This window comes from Anopheles ziemanni, assembly GCF_943734765.1.
Source record: "Anopheles ziemanni chromosome X unlocalized genomic scaffold, idAnoZiCoDA_A2_x.2 X_unloc_41, whole genome shotgun sequence".
Taxonomy (NCBI): domain Eukaryota; kingdom Metazoa; phylum Arthropoda; class Insecta; order Diptera; family Culicidae; genus Anopheles; species Anopheles ziemanni.
In genome coordinates, this window is record NW_026689809.1 from 172,501 (window position 1) to 184,159 (window position 11,659).

Here is an 11,659-nt window from a genome sequence, read left to right on the forward strand (position 1 = left end):
CACCCTCTATGGGTTCTGAGCCACATTCAAGTTGGACTTGAAAAGCGCTAAGATGACGGATAGTGAGACGCACCAGTACACGGAATCGGATAGACGGACTGGCCGCCACCCCTACGTGCTGAGCTTCTCCCGTTTCGCTCGCAGCTACTCAGGGAATCCCGGTTGGTTTCTTTTCCTCCCCTTATTAATATGCTTAAATTCAGGGGGTTGTCACACATGAACTGAGGCTTATGTACCTTGCGGTTGTTATCGTCACATCTGGCTTGCGACTACTTTGTTTCAATGTCCAATATGTACCGTTGGACTCGGTTAACGGGCTGTTAGCCCGCGTGTGGTTTAACTCACTGATACCTTCCATTGCCCATACGCTAGTTTGTTTGTGTTCCTTTGGTCAACTTCCATACTTGAATCATTTGTGCTACCGCTGCTGCTTCGACGCTACTTTGACATCTTCGCTTCTATTTAAATAAATAAATAAGCTGAAGCTAGACATCAGTAAACACCACCACAGACACCACAAGCACGCCTTCTCCTCGTACTTCCGCCTCACGCGGGAACACGGACGCTCTAAATACTTCGAATTCCAATGCCAGTATATTGTAAACCACGGGTTCTTTAATGCTAGCGGGTCGTCGCGACCCTAGTTAACATCATGGTGCACGTCTCGTGACGGGTGTCACGGCGTAGTTAAATGTATGCGATACATTTCTCAAATATAAGCGCTCAGTCATCTGTACATCATGGTAGGTTCCCACGACGTGCAATATGCGTTCAACTTATCAATGTTCATGTGTCCTGCAGTTCACATTATGACGCGCAGTTAGCTGCGGTCTTCATCGATCCATGAGCCGAGTGATCCACTGCCGAGGGTGACTAACTTGCGTAAGCCGCCGCTGTGCGCGTATACCCGTTCCCCGTAGGGAGGAGCAAGCCGCCGCTTAGAGACGAAGCATAAAGTGTCCTCATTCCACATAGGGCAAGCTGGATGAATCCATTTTACCCAGGACGGCCGAAGCGGCGTGGACCAGGGGAGAACTGAACCTTATACTTCACACCACAGTAGTCTACGTGTCCTCTTCCACATAGGGCAAGCTAGAACTAACTATCTTACCCAGGACTGCCGAAGCAGCGTGGACCAGGGGAGGAACACACTTTTCATGGAAACGTAAGGCATCCATGACTGCCATAACGTAAGCCGCCGCTGTGCGCGTATACCCGTTCCCCGTAGGGAGGAGCAAGCCGCCGCTTAGAGACGAAGCATAAAGTGTCCTCATTCCACATAGGGCAAGCTGGATGAATCCATTTTACCCAGGACGGCCGAAGCGGCGTGGACCAGGGGAGAACTGAACTTTATACTTCACACCACAGTAAGTCTACGTGTCCTCTTCCACATAGGGCAAGCTAGAACTAACTATCTTACCCAGGACTGCCGAAGCAGCGTGGACCAGGGGAGGAACACACTTTTCATAGAAACGTAAGGCATCCATGACTGCCATAGTGCGTAAGCCGCCGCTGTGCGCGTAAACCCGTTCCCCGTAGGGAGGAGTCAAGCCGCCGCTTAGAGACGAAGTATGAAGTGTCCTCTTCCACATAGGGCAAGCTAGAATGAACTATCTTACCCAGGACCGCCGAAGCAGCGTGGACCAGGGGAGAACTGAACTTTATACTTCACACCACAGTATTGAGTAATGTGCCCTCTTCCACATAGGGCAAGCTGGAATGTTCCATTTTACCCAGGACGGCCGAAGCGGCGTGGACCAGTGGAGGACTACACAATCATGAGGTTTGATATCGACTTGTGTGTTTCAATAGGATACCGATGGTATGGTTTGAACCGATTTGATTTAGCCATTCTGAAGTCATCACTTGGTTGAAGCGCTGAACTAGGGAGGCATCGTTTACATATATATTGGTTTTCGCATGCTCTACTAGGTTAATGTCATGAGGTTGGCTATCGAGCATGCCCAAGTGATGACTTGATTGTGTGCTTGCTTGAATTCTTCACATTTCATACCATCGGTTAGTTGTCGAATCATTCCTCGATCATAACCTTCGTTCTTGGTTCATGTATGCTCTCTTCCACATAGGGCAAGCTAGAATTAACTATCTTACCCAGGACCGCCGAAGCAGCGTGGACCAGGGGAGAACTATACTTTGTCTTGTATGCCCTCTTCCACATAGGGCAAGCTAGAACTAACTATCTTACCCAGGACCGCCGAAGCAGCGTGGACCAGTGGAGGACTATACTTTGTTCATAACACCACAGTATTGAGTAATGTGCCCTCTTCCACATAGGGCAAGCTAGAATGAACTATCTTACCCAGGACCGCCGGAGCAGTGTGGACCAGTGGAGGACTACACAATCATGAGGTTTGATATCGACTTGTGTGTTTCAATAGGGTACCGATGGTATGTTTTGAACCGATTTGATTTAGCCATTCTGAAGTCATCACTTGGTTGAAGCGCTGAACTAGGGAGGGGCATCGTTTACATATATATTGGTTTTCGCATGCTCTACTAGGTTAATGTCATAGGGTTGGCTATCGAGCATGCCCAAGTGATGACTTGATTGTGTGCTTGCTTGAATTCTTCACATTTCATACCATCGGTTAGTTGTCGAATCATTCCTCGATCATAACCTTCGTTCTTGGTTCATGTATGCTCTCTTCCACATAGGGCAAGCTAGAATTAACTATCTTACCCAGGACCGCCGAAGCAGCGTGGACCAGGGGAGAACTATACTTTGTCTTGTATGCCCTCTTCCACATAGGGCAAGCTAGAACTAACTATCTTACCCAGGACCGCCGAAGCAGCGTGGACCAGTGGAGGACTATACTTTGTTCATTACACCACAGTATTAAGTATGGTGTCCTCTTCCACATAGGGCAAGCTAGAACTAACTATCTTACCCAGGACCGCCGAAGCAGTGTGGACCAGGGGAGGACTATACTTTATACTTCACACACTAGCCATACTGAAGTCATCACTTGGTGGGGGTGAACTACGGCGGTATCTATCGTTTTGGTTCGGTCTATATAGGGTCGCTTGCATGCTCATTCGAATATAATGTAATTGTGTATGGCAATATGAGCATGCCCAAGTGATGACTTTGTTTCAAGCTCAACAGGTAGGGTATTGAGTCCTCTTCCACATAGGGCAAGCTAGAATGAACTATCTTACCCAGGACCGCCGGAGCAGCGTGGACCAGTGGAGGACTCTATACTTTATACTTCACACCACAGTATTGAGTACTTCTTGCATAAAGCCCCTAATGAGAACCACGAGGGCTCTCTCAATGTAGAACCACAAGGGCTCTAGTACCGATTCTCTCGGTACGGCTTGGTCCGTGTTCCTTTATGCTTGTACTCTTAGAAAGTCTCAACCCGGAGGTCTTGACTTTGATTGTCATAGTTGGACTACGACGGGGTATCCGACTCATCGAATACCCCAGAAGCACACCATCTTTCGGGTAGGCGGTACGCGTACCTCCGGACGCGGAAGTCTCAACCCGGAGGTCTTGACTTTGTATTGTCATAGTTGGACTACGACGGGGTATCCGACTCATCGAATACCCCAGAAGCACACCATCTTTCGGGTAGGCGGTACGCGTACCTCCGGACGCGGAAGTCTCAACCCGGAGGTCTTGACTTTGATTGTCATAGTTGGACTACGACGGGGCATCCGACCATTGCTGATCGAACACCCCTGATTCACCATCTTTCGGGTAGGCGGTACGCGTACCTCCGGACGCGGAAGTCTCAACCCGGAGGTCTTGACTTTGATTGTCATAGTTGGACTACGACGGGGTATCCGACTCATCGAATACCCCAGAAGCACACCATCTTTCGGGTAGGCGGTACGCGTACCTCCGGACGCGGAAGTCTCAACCCGGAGGTCTTGACTTTGATTGTCATAGTTGGACTACGACGGGGTATCCGACTCATCGAATACCCCAGAAGCACACCATCTTTCGGGTAGGCGGTACGCGTACCTCCGGACGCGGAAAGTCTCAACCCGGAGGTCTTGACTTTGGTTGTCATAGTTGGACTATGACGGGGCATCCGACCATTGCTGATCGAACACCCCTGTTACACCATCTTTCGGATAGGCGGTGCGCGACACCACCGACGCGGAAAGTCTCAACCCGGAGGTCTTGACTTTGTATTGTTGGATAGTCCTCTTCCACTATAGGGCAAGCTGGAAATATTCCATTTTACCCAGGACTGCCGAGGCAGCGTGGACCAGGGGAGAACTTCACGGAATCTTCAGGCATCCATGATTGCCATAGTGCGTAAGCCGCCGCTGTGCGCGTCAACTCGTTCCCCGTGAGGAGGAGTCTAGCCGCCGCTAAAAGACGAAGCATTAAGTGTCCTCATTCCACTATAGGGCAAGCTAGAATTAACTATCTTACCCAGGACCGCCGAAGCAGCGTGGACCAGGCGAGGACTACTTTATACTTCACACCACAGTATTGAGTACGACTTGCATAAAGCCCCTAATGAGAACCACGAGGGCTCTCTCAATGTAGAACCACGAGGGCTCTAGTACCGATTCTCTCGGTACGGCTTGGTCCGTGTTCCTTTATGCTTGTACTCGCGGAAAGTCTCAACCCGGAGGTCTTGACCTTGATTGTCATAGTTGGACTACGACGGGGTATCCGACCATTGCTGACCGAACACCCCTGATTCATCATCTTTCGGATAGGAGGTGCGCCCACCTCCGACGCGGAAGTCTCAACCCGGAGGTTCGGACTTAGAGTTTTTCCCATTTAAAAGTTTTTCTCTTAGCCATACTGAAGTCATCACTTGGTGAACGATTGAACTAGGGCGGGTTAATCGTTTATAGGTATCATGTGGTTTGCATGCTCCCTTAGGTTAAGGTCATGTGGTTGGCTATCGAGCATGCCCAAGTGATGACTTTGTTTCACGCTTGCTTGATTTCTTCAAGATTCCCTGTTATATAGTGTAATCATTCGAGAACAGGGAATCTTTGGTTTTGCTCAACAGGTATTGGATGTCAACTTGGTATCTAGATCGCATTAAGTCTCAACCCTTAGGTTCGGACTTGTATAGTGACATCTTGTTACGGTCTTGAGTCTCAACCCGCAGGTTCGGACTACTTAGTGTTTGATCGAATATAATATGGCAACTTGTGCCTAAGTCTCAACCCGCAGGTTCGGACTTCTGTTTATTTGGCCAATGTATGTATAAGGCAACTTGTGCCTAAGTCTCAACCCGCAGGTTCGGACTTGTGTATTTGTTCGAAGTCATGTATAAGGCAACGTGTGCCTAAGTCTCAACCCGCAGGTTCGGACTTGTTAGTGTTTCGTCAACTTTCATATGGCAACTTGTGCCTAAGTCTCAACCCGCAGGTTCGGACTTGTGTATTTGTTCGAAGTCATGTATAAGGCAACTTGTGCCTAAGTCTCAACCCGCAGGTTCGGACTTGTGTATTTGTTCGAAGTCATGTATAAGGCAACTTGTGCCTAAGTCTCAACCCGCAGGTTCGGACTTCATAGTGTTTCGTCAATGTTCATATGGCAACTTGTGCCTAAGTCTCAACCCGCAGGTTCGGACTTCTATAGTGTTTCGTCAATTATCATATGGCAACTTGTGCCGAAGTCTCAACCCGCAGGTTCGGACTTCTGGAAGGATCACTTGGCCACTAATGATCCTTCCGCAGGTTCACCTACGGAAACCTTGTTACGACTTTTACTTCCTCTAAATCATCAAGTTCGGTCAACTTCGATAAAGCAGACGCGGTTCACGAGGATCCAGCGAACGATCATCTCCAAAGACCTCACTAAATAATCCATCGGTAGTAGCGACGGGCGGTGTGTACAAAGGGCAGGGACGTATTCAACGCTGGCTGATGACCAGCACTTACTAGAAGTTCCGAGTTCATATGGACCATTGCAATCCATAATCCCTACTAAGTGAGTATTTGAGTGATTTCCCGTTCCTCTCGGAATAGGAGACACGCTGCTACCCACATTGTAGCACGCGTGTAGCCCAGAACATCTAAGGGCATCACGGACCTGTTATCGCTCGATCTCATTTTGCTAAACACAAATTGTCCTGCTAAGCAGCGTACCGTAAGTGCACTTGCGCACACGAACAGCGAAGGTGTCAGGTCATACTCCACCGAAAGGTCCTAACCCGTTCCAATCGGCATCGACGCATTAACGCTGACTGCGTTCTAGTTAGCATATGTGAGTCACGTTCGTTATCGGAATTAACCAGACAAATCAATCCACGAACTAAGAACGGCCATGCACCACTACCCTTAAATTTGAGAAAGAGCTATTAATCTGTCTCACCTCCATAAGTTCGGACCTGGTAAGTTTTCCCGTGTTGAGTCAAATTGAACCGCAAGCTCCATTTCATTGTGGTGCCCTTCCGTCAATTCCTTTAAGTTTCAACTTTGCAACCATACTTCCCCCGGAACCTGACTTTGGTTTCCCGGAAGCTACTGAGAGCACCTGGTTGTAGCGTCTCCCAATTGCTAGTTGGCATCGTTTACGGTTAGAACTAGGGCGGTATCTAATCGCCTTCGATCCTCTAACTTTCGTTCTTGATTAAAGAAAGCATCCTTGACAAATGCCTTCGCTTTAGTTAGTCTTACGACGGTCTACGAATTTCACCTCTCGCGCCGTAATACTAGTGTCCCCAACTACTTCTGTTAATCATTACCTCCGGTCTGAGTACAAACCAATGAAAGATTAGACCAAGGTCGTATTCCATTATTCCATGCAAGATTATTCTAGGGCGTTTGGGCACCCTGCTTTAAGCACTCTAATTTGTTCAAGGTAAACGTGAGCGGTCGAGCTCTATGTTACACTTGCACCCGTTGAAGGGCACACCATGACACAGACTTGGTGCCCTACCACACCATTGAGTCGCAACCAGATTCCGACTTGGCCCACCGACCACGGGTTGACCGGGTCGGCGGAGCCGGACTGTGTTGGACAAGTATCAACTTCGAACGTTTTAACCGCAACAATTTTAATATACGCTAGTGGAGCTGGAATTACCGCGGCTGCTGGCACCAGACTTGCCCTCCACTTGATCCTCGTAGAAGGATTTATGCTCTACTCATTCCAATTATGAAACATCATTAAAGAGTTTCATATTGTTATTTCTCGTCACTACCTCCCCGTCCCGGGATTGGGTAATTTACGCGCCTGCTGCCTTCCTTGGATGTGGTAGCCATTTCTCAGGCTCCCTCTCCGGAATCGAACCCTGATTCCCCGTTACCCGTTGCAACCATGGTAGTCCTCTATACTACCATCCATAGTTGATAGGGCAGATATTTGCGAGATCTGTCGTCGGTGCGAGACCATACGATCAGCATCATTATCCAGACTTCAACTCAATGACACGGAGAACCCGCGATTGGTTTGACTAATAAGTGCACCAGTTCCCGCGAGGGTCCTGGCATGTTGCATGTATTAGCTCTAGATTTTCCACAGTTATCCAAGTAACTAGGTTGATGATCTCGTAAATTATAGCTGTTATACTGAGCCTTATGCGGTTTCACATTAAATCTGTTTGTACTTAGACATGCATGGCTTAACCTTTGAGACGAGCGTATATTACTGGTAGGATCAACCAGAATTCCGACTTTGCGTTCGAATGTTCATTGTCCCATTGCACCCGGAGGAGCAAACACCACGTTCTATATGTTGTCAAGTCCGGTAGCACACGGGAGGCGAGCCCCCGTGCGAACCTCATTGCCCTCGTATCACACACACCCGATGCACCGGACAGGCACTTGAGCGGCATTCGACTCCGCTAAGCGCTCGTGCGCCCGATTGTGCATGCGCTGACGGGGCCTTCATACCCCTACCACAGCGACCTTATGCCAAACTTCCATGAATACTTAGGTGAGCTGACAAGGGCCTTCATTTCCCTACCATCAACTAAAGGACACGCTAGGCGCGTCCGATCATTGCAACTGCGGGGCTTTCATACCCCAATCACCACAGTACGCAATTCACCAGAGTTTAATCACAACCCCCCCGGACATGGCACACTATTAACTTGCAACAAAACTTAGTGTGTGCCGGGCACATCGGTTCCACAAAATCATTCCCGATGTACCCCAATTGGGGTTGTGAACGCATCCATGGTCCTCTGACACACCCAACCAAGCGTGGATACTACATACCTCAAACACCCAGTACACTAACAGACAAATCAACATATGGTTGCTTTCCCCCAGACATTTGCCAATCACTTGGCACCCGGACGGGAACTCGCTCCTGATTGCGCCATTGCCACCCATTTGCCAAGAGCGAGTTCTGTATGTAGATTTCATTTGGAAAGACAACCGTGTACTGGATATTCTATCCGACGATTACAGATGACGAGTACGAGACTCGACTACACTCACGGATAATACATTTTGGGTCGAGATTGCTTTCGGGGTTTTCGATTGGTCTTGCGCTTGTAAACGTATAACTTTGACTTGTGGTAACCTCGGTATGTTAGTCGATCACGTGGTTGTGAACTGGGTACGGGTGGGCAATCTGTTCACTTGCACTCTGGGTAGGAATATGGTGAGCGCTATAGGTTAAAGATCATGGTATGGTTCCATCGTGATGACTTTCGCTAGATAGTAGGATGTTTGGATAGTTATAACGTTTTTGGCCATTTGTTCATAGTGTTCGGTTCATTGAGGAATTCGATTGGTCTTTGCTTCACACACGTGGTCGATCACTTGGATGTGAACTAGGGTGAGAATAAGGTGTTCACTAGTGCTCTTAGGTTTTGGATCAGTACTGAGCACTTGATTGGTTTCGCATAATATGTATCCATAGTGATGACTCTTTCCAGCTTAAGATTTCGTTACCAGTTTCGAATCCTCCCCACGTTCGCTTTTACTTGGTTAGGTTTTCGAGTGTAGATTTGAAAGCAATCTCATGTATGTATCCCATCTGATATAAGCCACTGACAGTTCATGTCACCTCGTTCAACTCTCGCTGGGTCACAGAAGTATGTTACTGCGCCCATTATCCCTACTCGGATAGGTTCGGTTCGTTCGTTTTATACTACGGTGAGTAAACTCAATTTGTGCATCGCATAGCCATGGAAAGCAAGCTTTCGCGGGCCTCTTCGACTGTTTTGATACGAGCTGTGCCCGTGATGCTTGTCATCCCAGGATACTAGACCCCTTTGGACGACCGCATGACCATCAGAAAGTAAATTCCACGTTCGATTTGGGGTGTGAACCCCGAACATAAAGTCTTTGTGTAGAACCACGAGGGCTCTATAGTACCGATTCTCTCGGTACGCTTGGTCCGTGTTCCTTTATGTTCGTACTCTTGTGTGTATAATATTCATGTTCGATTTGGGATATTTGCTACTGTCACCGTTTGAGTACCATGGGGCTTGAACCCCTAACATAAAGTCTTTGTGTAGAACCACGAGGGCTCTGTAGTACCAATTCTCTCGGTACGCTTGGTCCGTGTTCCTTTATGTTTGTACTCTTGTGTGTATAATATTCATGTTCGGTTTGGGATATTTGCTACTTTCACCAGGGTCCCGTTCTTCATACAAGTCTGCCTTGCTAATGTGGTAACTTTATAGTGTAGTTCTGACATCCCAATTTTGGGACTTAGCCGATTTTTCATGTATTTCCATATGACCCATAGGGTCCCTTTCTTCATACAAGCTTGCCTAGGGCGATCGGTCAAAACTTGTCTTACTATTCGATTGGTCTTCGCACTTTCACCCTAGGCAGTTTGCCTAGGTGTAGCTTCTTGAGGAGGTCAAAACCCAAAATAAGGAGGTTCAGCCGACCCAAAAACCTCCCCTGTCTGAACTACACTAACCCGATTTTTCAGGGTCCTCAGCGCCATACAACTTTGCCTAGGTCACTTGTACTCTTGACTTAGGCCATCTGACTTGGTCCGTGTTTCTTCTTAGGGTTCACCTAGGTACTTTGCCTTGCTTGATGTGGTAACTTTTTAGTGTAGTTCAGACATCCCAATTTTGGGACTTAGCCGATTTTTCATGTATTTCCATATGACCCATAGGGTCCCTTTCTTCATACAAGCTTGCCTAGGGCGATCGGTCAAAACTTGTCTTACTATTCGATTGGTCTTCGCACTTTCACCCTAGGCAGTTTGCCTAGGTGTAGCTTCTTGAGGAGGTCAAAACCCAAAATAAGGAGGTTCAGCCGACCCAAAAACCTCCCCTGTCTAAACTACACTAACCAGATTTTTCAGGGTCCTCACCGTCATACAACTTTGCCTAGGTCACTTGCACTCTTGACTTAGGCCATCTGACTTGGTCCGTGTTTCTTCCTAGGGTTCACCTAGGTACTTTGCCTTGCTTGATGTGGTAACTTTTTAGTGTAGTTCAGACATCCCAATTTTGGGACTTAGCCGATTTTTCATGTATTTCCATATAACCCATAGGGTCCCTTTCTTCATACAAGCTTGCCTAGGGCGATCGGTCAAAACTTGTCTTACTATTCGATTGGTCTTCGCACTTTCACCCTAGGCAGTTTGCCTAGGTGTAGCTTCTTGAGGAGGTCAAAACCCAAAATAAGGAGGTTCAGCCGACCCAAAAACCTCCCCTGTCTAAACTACACTAACCAGATTTTTCAGGGTCCTCACCGTCATACAACTTTGCCTAGGTCACTTGTTCTCTTGACTTAGGCCATCTGACTTGGTCCGTGTTTCTTCCTAGGGTTCACCTAGGTACTTTGCCTTGCTTGGTGTGGTAACTTTTTAGTGTAGTTCTGACATCCTCATTTTGGGACTTAGCCGATTTTTCGTAAAATGCCATATGACCCATATGGGTCCTTTCCTTCATATAAGTTTGCCTTGCTTGGTGTGGTAACATTTGAGTGTAGTTCTGACATCATCATTTTGGGACTTAGCCGATTTTTCGTAAAATACCATATGACCCATCAGGGTCCTTTGCTTCATATAAGTTTGCCTTGCTTGGTGTGGTAACATTTGAGTGTAGTTCTGACATCCCCATTTTGGGACTTAGCCGATTTTTCGTAAAATACCATATGACCCATCAGGGTCCTTGCCTTCATATAAGTTTGCCTTGCTTGGTGTGGTAACATTTGAGTGTAGTTCTGACATCATCATTTTGGGACTTAGCCGATTTTTCGTAAAATACCATATGACCCATCAGGGTCCTTTGCTTCATATAAGTTTGCCTTGCTTGGTGTGGTAACATTTGAGTGTAGTTCTGACATCCTCATTTTGGGACTTAGCCGATTTTTCGTAAAATGCCATATGACCCATATGGGTCCTTGCCTTCATATAAGTTTGCCTTGCTTGGTGTGGTAACATTTGAGTGTAGTTCTGACATCATCATTTTGGGACTTAGCCGATTTTTCGTAAAATACCATATGACCCATCAGGGTCCTTTGCTTCATATAAGTTTGCCTTGCTTGGTGTGGTAACATTTGAGTGTAGTTCTGACATCCCCATTTTGGGACTTAGCCGATTTTTCGTAAAATACCATATGACCCATCAGGGTCCTTGCCTTCATATAAGTTTGCCTTGCTTGGTGTGGTAACATTTGAGTGTAGTTCTGACATCATCATTTTGGGACTTAGCCGATTTTTCGTAAAATACCATATGACCCATCAGGGTCCTTTGCTTCATATAAGTTTGCCTTGCTTGGTGTGG

At 47.3% G+C, this 11,659-nt stretch overlaps 2 non-coding genes across 2 annotated transcripts in view; both read right to left on the minus strand.

Annotated features, from left to right (window-relative positions):
• The window catches only part of LOC131292248 (large subunit ribosomal RNA), a 4,091-nt gene extending 3,861 nt beyond the window's left edge, over positions 1 to 230 (minus strand). Inside the window, exon 1 of the ribosomal RNA XR_009189926.1 lies at positions 1 to 230. This exon is cut by the window's left edge and continues 3,861 nt beyond it. This is a non-coding gene — a ribosomal RNA (large subunit ribosomal RNA).
• A 487-nt stretch (positions 231 to 717) lies between these two features.
• LOC131292244 (5.8S ribosomal RNA) lies at positions 718 to 872 on the minus strand. Its single transcript, XR_009189922.1, has one exon. It is a non-coding gene; the product is annotated as a 5.8S ribosomal RNA (ribosomal RNA).
• Positions 873 to 11,659: the final 10,787 nt, after the last annotated feature.